Source organism: Peromyscus leucopus, chromosome 8b, assembly GCF_004664715.2.
Source record: "Peromyscus leucopus breed LL Stock chromosome 8b, UCI_PerLeu_2.1, whole genome shotgun sequence".
In the NCBI taxonomy this organism is placed as follows: Eukaryota; Metazoa; Chordata; class Mammalia; order Rodentia; family Cricetidae; genus Peromyscus; species Peromyscus leucopus.
The window spans coordinates 1,838,822-1,846,283 of record NC_051086.1 but is presented as its reverse complement, the minus strand read 5'-3'; the positions used below and the strand labels follow the sequence as shown (position 1 = coordinate 1,846,283).

Genomic DNA, 7,462 nt, shown 5'->3' with positions numbered 1-7,462 from the left:
AGCTGTGAGCTGCCCCGTGACTGACCAGTCACTCTGGGGCCCTCTGCCACCGCAGCAAGTGCCCTGAACTGCTGAACCATCTCTTTAGCCTATAGGAGTTTACATTAAAGGGGGACACGTCAGGACCTTTTCTGTTCCGCTTTCTTTCGTTAAGTAGCAAATCTTAGATCATCGTGACTTTTTGTTGACTTGCGCTTCCCTTCTCCTCTGTCTTTGGTGCCTTTAAGAAGAAGATTCTTTCACTGGATTTTAAGCCAGACCAACATGTGCTTCAGTTATCAAGGGTGGCCCCTGTGAAGTGTCGATTGGTGATGGTGAATCTGAAAGTGGTTGAGTATTTGGACCCTCAAAACAAGGCTCCAGGTATCCCAAGAAGCCCGACACAAAGACTAGTCAAAGTAAAAGAATCCATCTCACAAAACGACAGTGCTATACCTACGACAGTGCTGGCACTTCTGGAACTTCCGTTATTACAAAGCGGCTGGACCCCGTAAGACCGTCAGCCAGCTTCAAGAATTATGCCGCCTGTGGCTGAGACCAGAGATCCACTCAAAAGCAAATTCTGGAACTGCTTGTGCTAGAACAGTTTCTGACCATTCTGCCAAGGGAGGTGCAATCTCAGCTAGAGAAGCAGCATCCGTAGAGCACTGAAGAGGCGGCGACCCGGGTTGAATACCTGCAGAGGGACTCTGGGGAAGTGAGGAACGGGGTGAGAGGAAACCTTGGTCATGTACAGTGAACTGGGATGATGATGATGATGGATATCGTGGGGATGGGGAAAGTTAGTTTAAAAAATGATAAATTAAATCACTTCTATTATTCTATTTAAGGTAGGACCTGAAGTATAAACACATGGGAAAACTCAGTCTACTATTTTAGAGATCATGACCATCTTCGGTCACTTTAGGGAAAAAGTTGAATTTTGCTTTTTGGAGCTATGATGAATGAAGAGTATTGGCTTTGGCTAAGGAGATAGAAACCAAATTCTCTTTCTCAGTGCTAGAGATTGGGACTAGGGTATGCTGGGCAAGCGCTCTGCTGATTGTGTGTGTGTGTGTGTGTGTGTGTGTGTGTGTGTGTGTGTGTGTCCAAGTACAAATGAGGGAGCCCTTTAGTCCTGAAGAAGGTGTTGGATCTCCTGGAGCTGGAGTTACAGGTGATGGGGAGTTGTCTGAGGTGGGAACTGAACTCGGGTCCTATCCGAGAGCAGCAAGTTCTCTATGCCCGAGCTCTCTCTTCAGCCCTGTTGTATTACATTCTTAAATGAAGAATATGATTTATGTTCCTTCCCAGGGCACCAGCGCCCTTTATGGTGTGATTTATCTCCTTTATCCGTGCCCTTATTAATCTTCTTTGGTCACATTGTGGTTTTTCCAGCTGATTTTGCCATACTCATTTTACATTCACTTTTTGTCTGTGTAGCATACATTTTTTCCATATGGCAAAGACCATGTTGAGCTTTTTGTTCAAATACTACTTTCTCAAAGGATTCTATAAAACCTTATCTGAAATAGGCTTCAAAGAGCAAAATGTTAGAATTCCTTCTTGTCATGTTTAGTTTTTTGCACATCACTTTCTAACATTCTGAGTTTTTTTTTTTAAATAATGTATTGCCTCATCACCCTACCAGAATACAAGCCTTATGAAATCACAAACTTGGACTTCACCATTATAGCCTCAGTAAAGTATCTATCATAGCATACCAACCCAATAAGTATTCATCTCTTTTGAGTGCTGAGTATTGAAATCAGGGCCCTGTGTACCTGCTTTACTTTGGATTTAACCTCTCCCAGCCACTTAGAATAATTATTGAAATAGTTAATAATCCAGGCATGGTGACTGACTCCTATAATTCTACTACCTAGAAACTGAAGCAGGTGGATGCTCCAAGTTTGAGGCCATCCTGAGCTACACTGTGAGTTCCAGAATAGCATGGGCTAACAGTCTCAAATATTGAATGACAAAAACTTCTCATATTGGATAATGCTTTGGTGTCTCTTCTAGCTGGACATGAAAGAGTGAGTGACGGAGGGCAGGCAGCAGTAGAAGGCACTTACTGAGCAAGCCTCAAAACCGGAGTTCAGTTCCCCAGAGCGCACATAAGGATGGAAGGAGAGAACTGGATCTCCGAAGTTGTCCTCTGGTCTCACATGTATGCTGGGGCGCTCATCCCCTTCCCGCCAAGGCACACAATGATTCTGTAACATTAAGAATGAGTGAATTAAGTAGTGGTCGTGCACGCCTTTAATCCCAGCACTCAGAAGGCAGAGGCAATTGAATCTCTGTGAGTTTGAGGCCAGCCTAGTCTACAAAGTGAGTTTCAGGAGAGCGAGGGATGTTACACAGAGAAACCCTGTTTCCGAAAACCAAAACCAAAACAAAGCAAACCCAAACAAAACAAAACAAAAGAGTGATTTGTAGAAAATAGAAATCTGTCCTTCGGCCTAGTGCTAAATAAATAAAAACAAAATAAGGAACTGTAGTTATGACAGTAATCATTTATGCATGTGCCACCCAGCTCTCTCTCTTTTGTACAATAAATCTTTTTGAAAACCAGTTTTGGGGGCTGGGGAGATGGCACGGTGTTTAGGAACTCACACTGCTCTTCCAGAGACTTCAGCTTCAATCTCCAGCACCCATGTCAGATACTCTGGCTCCAAGGGGCCTGACACCTTCTTTAGCCCCCATGGGCACTCTACTCTACCCCAGCCCATCAAAAATAATAAAATACTTTAGGAAAAAATATTCTGACCTGCCTGTATTCCTCACAACCCCTGGAATTTGGTTGAATGTAGTGATTTCTTGGTACAGAAGAGGACAGGTACACTGGCTTCTCATTTCTCATATCCTTTTCATTGATATACATTGGGATTTACTTTGATAAAAATAACTCTGGATATAGAAGTCTGTCATCTGAGATAACACACTATAAAAAGGTCTTTCTTCTCGAGTAGTCTAGGATTAATTTAGAGCCCTTAAATTATTTTTTCCATTTACAGCATTATCTGTGCTCAGATAGACCCAAGGTGATTTTCTGTCTGGAACAAGGAGAAGAGCCATGGGTTCAAAGTTCCTCAGACTTCAAAGACAGTCCCATAGAATCTCCTGCAGGTAATCACACACAGGGAGAAAAAAGAGACAGGCCTTGGTGTGAACCTTTACAAGGACTTATGCTACGCCCACAGCTGTGACACCTGTGTAGCTGTAGCAAAGCTTGAAAGCTTGCCGCTGTACTAGAGTCTGGCAGCTAAAGGGCTGAGGTTGAAGCTTCCTGGAGCGAGACCTCAGGCAGTTTCCCCACTTCCAAAGGTCGTCATGCGGCCTGAGGATCTCAGGGCGATAGTCCTTGTTTGCACTAATCATGCTTTTTCTCTGTATGTCTTTTCTGTGTCGGGGGGAATGAATCATGAAGGAAAGAAACAACTTTGGAGTGATTTGCCTTTTATGGAAAGGCTAGCCAGGACTAGAAAGCCTTGGTGCCTTTATAGTAAAGAAGAAAGACAGCAGATCATAGAAAATATGAAGCCAGACCTAAGGTATTGGTATAGAAGGGTATATGACAATTAGAAAGATGGATGAATGTATAAATGAAATTATACAAAAAGTATATAGAGGGTGAGTTAAACCTTGGCTGGTAAAAGTCTGGGTCTCACAGATGTGGTCTTTGGCGCGAGACAGATTTCACAAAATTCTGAGATCATGCCCTTAAGCAACAACCACAATGAATTCCAAGCTGCGGAAGTGATATACAGAAATAGATATTAAAGTGCTTTGCTATTGTCTACACAGAAATAGATATTGATATACTTTGCTATTGTCTTTTGCTGATTCTGTGAAATTGAAAAAGTTTGCTGATTCTGAGTAATTGTAAAAATTAACAGTCTGATGTAATCCCCTGCCAAGTTCCTTGATTGTAAAAGAATATAAGCACTGGTTTTACAGAAGTAAATCTACAGCAGCACAACAATCCATTGTGTGTCTGTCTGTCATTTCCTCGCCGATTCCTAACTTCTCCTCGAGCCTTCTCCCTGGTTCTCCCGCAGTGGTGGTCTCCCTCTGGGTGGTCTGCGGCAGACTTAACCTTCAATATTTTGGTCCTCTACTTAGTTTAGTTTAGGTGTGTGTGTGTGTGTGTGTGTGTGTGTGTGTGTGTGTGTGTGTGTGTGAGAGAGAGAGAGAGAGAGAGAGAGAGAGAGAGAGAGAGAGAGAGAGAGAGAGAAAGGTGGTTTCATGATATTTTTTTTGTTTGGTTTTGATTTTTTTCAAGACAGGATTTCTCTGTGTAACAGTGCTGGCTGTCCTGGAACTCCCTTTGTAGCCCAGGCTGACCTCTGGCTCACAGAGATCCCCCTGCCTCTGCCTCCTGAGTGCTGGGATTAAAGGCGTGCACCACTACACCTGGCAGTGTCATGATTTTTAAGTATTGAAAATAACTGAATTTTGATTTCTGCTCCTGTGGCTTCCTTTTTCTCAGCTGATTCCTGTGTTTATTCCACCAGGGCTGAAGCAGAAAGTTGACACTGAAAGTCACCAGCCTGCACCTCTTTCTGAGATATAAAGACCAAGTACCAGCCTGCACCTCTTTCTGAGATACAAACACCAGTGCAGTGTCAAAAAAAAAGCCCAGAGTGAAAGTTTCCCAGAAAGCAACAGTCAGACAAAATCCTAGTGAGACACACAGCGCAAGGAAATGCTGACAAGACTGTCCAGTGAAGAAAAGAAAGAAATTTTCAACGTGAGCACAAGAGCTGCTGAGACTCATGGATCTTCACGAGAAAGACGGTGCAGGAGAGAGACCTTTTCAATGCAGCAGTGTGGGAAAAGCTTCAGAGTCAGCTCTGACCTTGTTGAACACCAGAGGATTCACACTGAAGAGAAGCCTCTTCAGTGTCAGCAGTGTGGGAAGAGGTTCCGATGGAGCTCAGACCTTAGTAAGCACCTAGCACCACACCAAAGGCTAAAACCGTACAAGTGTTCATGGTGTGGGAGAAGCCTCAGTCAGAACACAAATCTCCACACACACCAAAGAACTCATGCAGGAGAAAAGCCTTTTCATGTCAGGAATGTGGGGGGAAATTCAGCCAGAACTCCCACACACACCGGTGAGCAGCCTTACACATGTGATATGTGCAAGAGAAGCTTCAGTAGATGGCCAAGCCTTCTCAGACACCAGAAACTCCACCAAGGAAGAGACGCTTGTCCAGTGTCCTCAGTCTGAAGAAAGTCACCAAATAGAGCTCGGCTCTGAAGTTGAGAAATTCAGAATTAGGAGGCATGAAGAACAACATTTCATCAGGTATCGTGGAGACAAAAACGTGCTTTACAGAAAGGAATCAAAGTTTGCTCTATAGGGAATATGTTACTTGTGCCATCTGCTATTTTTAGCTAGACTTCTCAGAAAAGTTCTTAGGGAGAGCTTTAAGAGCATTCTAAATAAGAAAAGGGGCTGTTTGGAGATTGTATCAGGATCTACTAACTTCAACTTTGTGTATCAGAGTCACTCAACCCATAGTCTGTGGTCACAGCTAATATCAGTCTTGGAACATACAGAGTAGAAACACTTGGAGCATAGACTTCTAAGAGAAAAAGCATTAACATGTGTTTCTGGTGCAAATCATAGCAGAGCAGAGATGAAAGCTAATGAAAAGTTATATATATATATATATATATATATATATATATATATTGGTTTTTCGAGACAGGGTTTCTCTGTGTAGCTTTGCACCTTTCCTGGAACTCACTTGGTAGCCCAGGCTGGCCTCGAACTCACAGAGATCCGCCTGCCTCTGCCTCCCGAGTGCTGGGATTAAAGGCGTGCGCCACCACCGCCCGGCAGAAAGTTTTATATTGTTAACAAAGTTGGGTATCGACTTTGTTTCCTCTTTAACTTTAGGAACTGCACCTCTGGGTCCTGTTAGCTTAACTTACTGAAACCGTAATTACTTCAGCTCTAGGAACCCTGCATGAACTAATAGTGCAGTCTTATGCCTCTCATTTGGACTTTTGGAAAGTGAAAACATCCTTAATGAGATATATGAAAATGGGTTGGAATCTGTAGCCATGAACATGTATTATATTTTTATGTAATTAAGGGAACTATTTCCTTTCCTTATAATGCCAATAGGAAAAAGCAGCCATGGAAATTAAGCGCTTGAGCAAGACATGAATGAAAAGTAGTGGCAGTTTAGCATGAACGTTTTAAAGTGTGTGTGTCACCTTTTTAATGTAACTTTTGTTTGTAGCTTAGAACAAGGCACTTGTTTGTTTAAGAACTGCAAGGCAGAGCCTTATGTCCAGGTGATGTGGAGACCTGGGTATCTAGTCATCAGATTAAGTTCCCAAATAGGAAGGTTTGCGAACTGACCCTCAGTGTTGGGCAAAAGACGAGGAAATGAACATCCATGTTTTATCTTACACTGAAAGCTCTTAGGTTGTATCTACCTGTGCCTCTTTGGCACAATATTTGAACTACAACTTCACATTTTATAAGTTGGTAATAGAATATACAGCTCACTGATTGCAGATTTTATAAATCAGCTGTTTAATATAACAGTGACTTTTGTATGGTTCTGTCAGCTTTTGTGTGCATCAGGAAAGAGATTAAAGAGACGGTCTCTTCTAACTCTTTTAAAAATGGAGGTGATGACGTTGTGTTGGGGGGTGCATGCCCTTTTTGCACAGAGAGTGTGGAAGTGCTAGGCTAGCTTTTGCACTCAGGTCCTTGGGCTTGCTCAACAAGTGCTGTCACTCTCTGAGCCATGTGGCCAGTTCTCGTCCTGGCCTTACAGATGAGGAAGTTGAGGCTCAGTGTTGTACAGGGGTTTCTCAGTACCCCTTCGTTAGCGAGTTTATTGGTTATTGCGCAGCTTGGGTATGAAGGCAGGATGACAGTGTAAGTAGATAGTGTCTTATCCCTGGTAACCAACCTTGGGAACATTGTGTTGTGTCCTTTTCTAGTTCAGAAACCATTTGTTTCTTGATTGGTTCCTCAAAAGAGGGGGTGTTTTATTTTGTTTTTGTATATGTGTGTGCATTTGGTTTCAGTTCTTTGAGACAGAGTCTTCTGTAGCCCAGGCTGACCTCAAACTTGCTATAAAGGGATGTCATTGAATTATTGATTCTTATTCTATCTGATTGCTAAGATTATAAGCATATATCACCATGTCTGGCTTTCTTTTCCCTAAGACTGGCTATATGCTGCCCATGGTGGTCTTGAACTCTTGCCTCAGTTTCCCAAGTAGAGTGATTACAGGCTTGTGCCACTGCAGCTGGCCTGCAATACCCTTTAAAAACAAAATATTAATGTATAGAGAAGTGTGTGCATGCTGGTATAAAAGTGAGGAGATGACTTTATGGGGTTAGTTCCATCTTTCCACCTCAAATGGATTCCAGGAAACAAACCCAGGTCACCAGGCTTTGCTTGGCACCTACCTTGCCCACTGAGCTGCATTGCCACCCTCCT

At 42.9% G+C, this 7,462-nt stretch overlaps 1 pseudogene; it reads left to right on the top strand.

Annotated features, from left to right (window-relative positions):
• Window positions 1-311: 311 nt before the first annotated feature.
• On the top strand, window positions 312-5,617 carry LOC114710643 (annotated as a pseudogene).
• The last annotated feature ends 1,845 nt before the right edge of the window (window positions 5,618-7,462 follow it).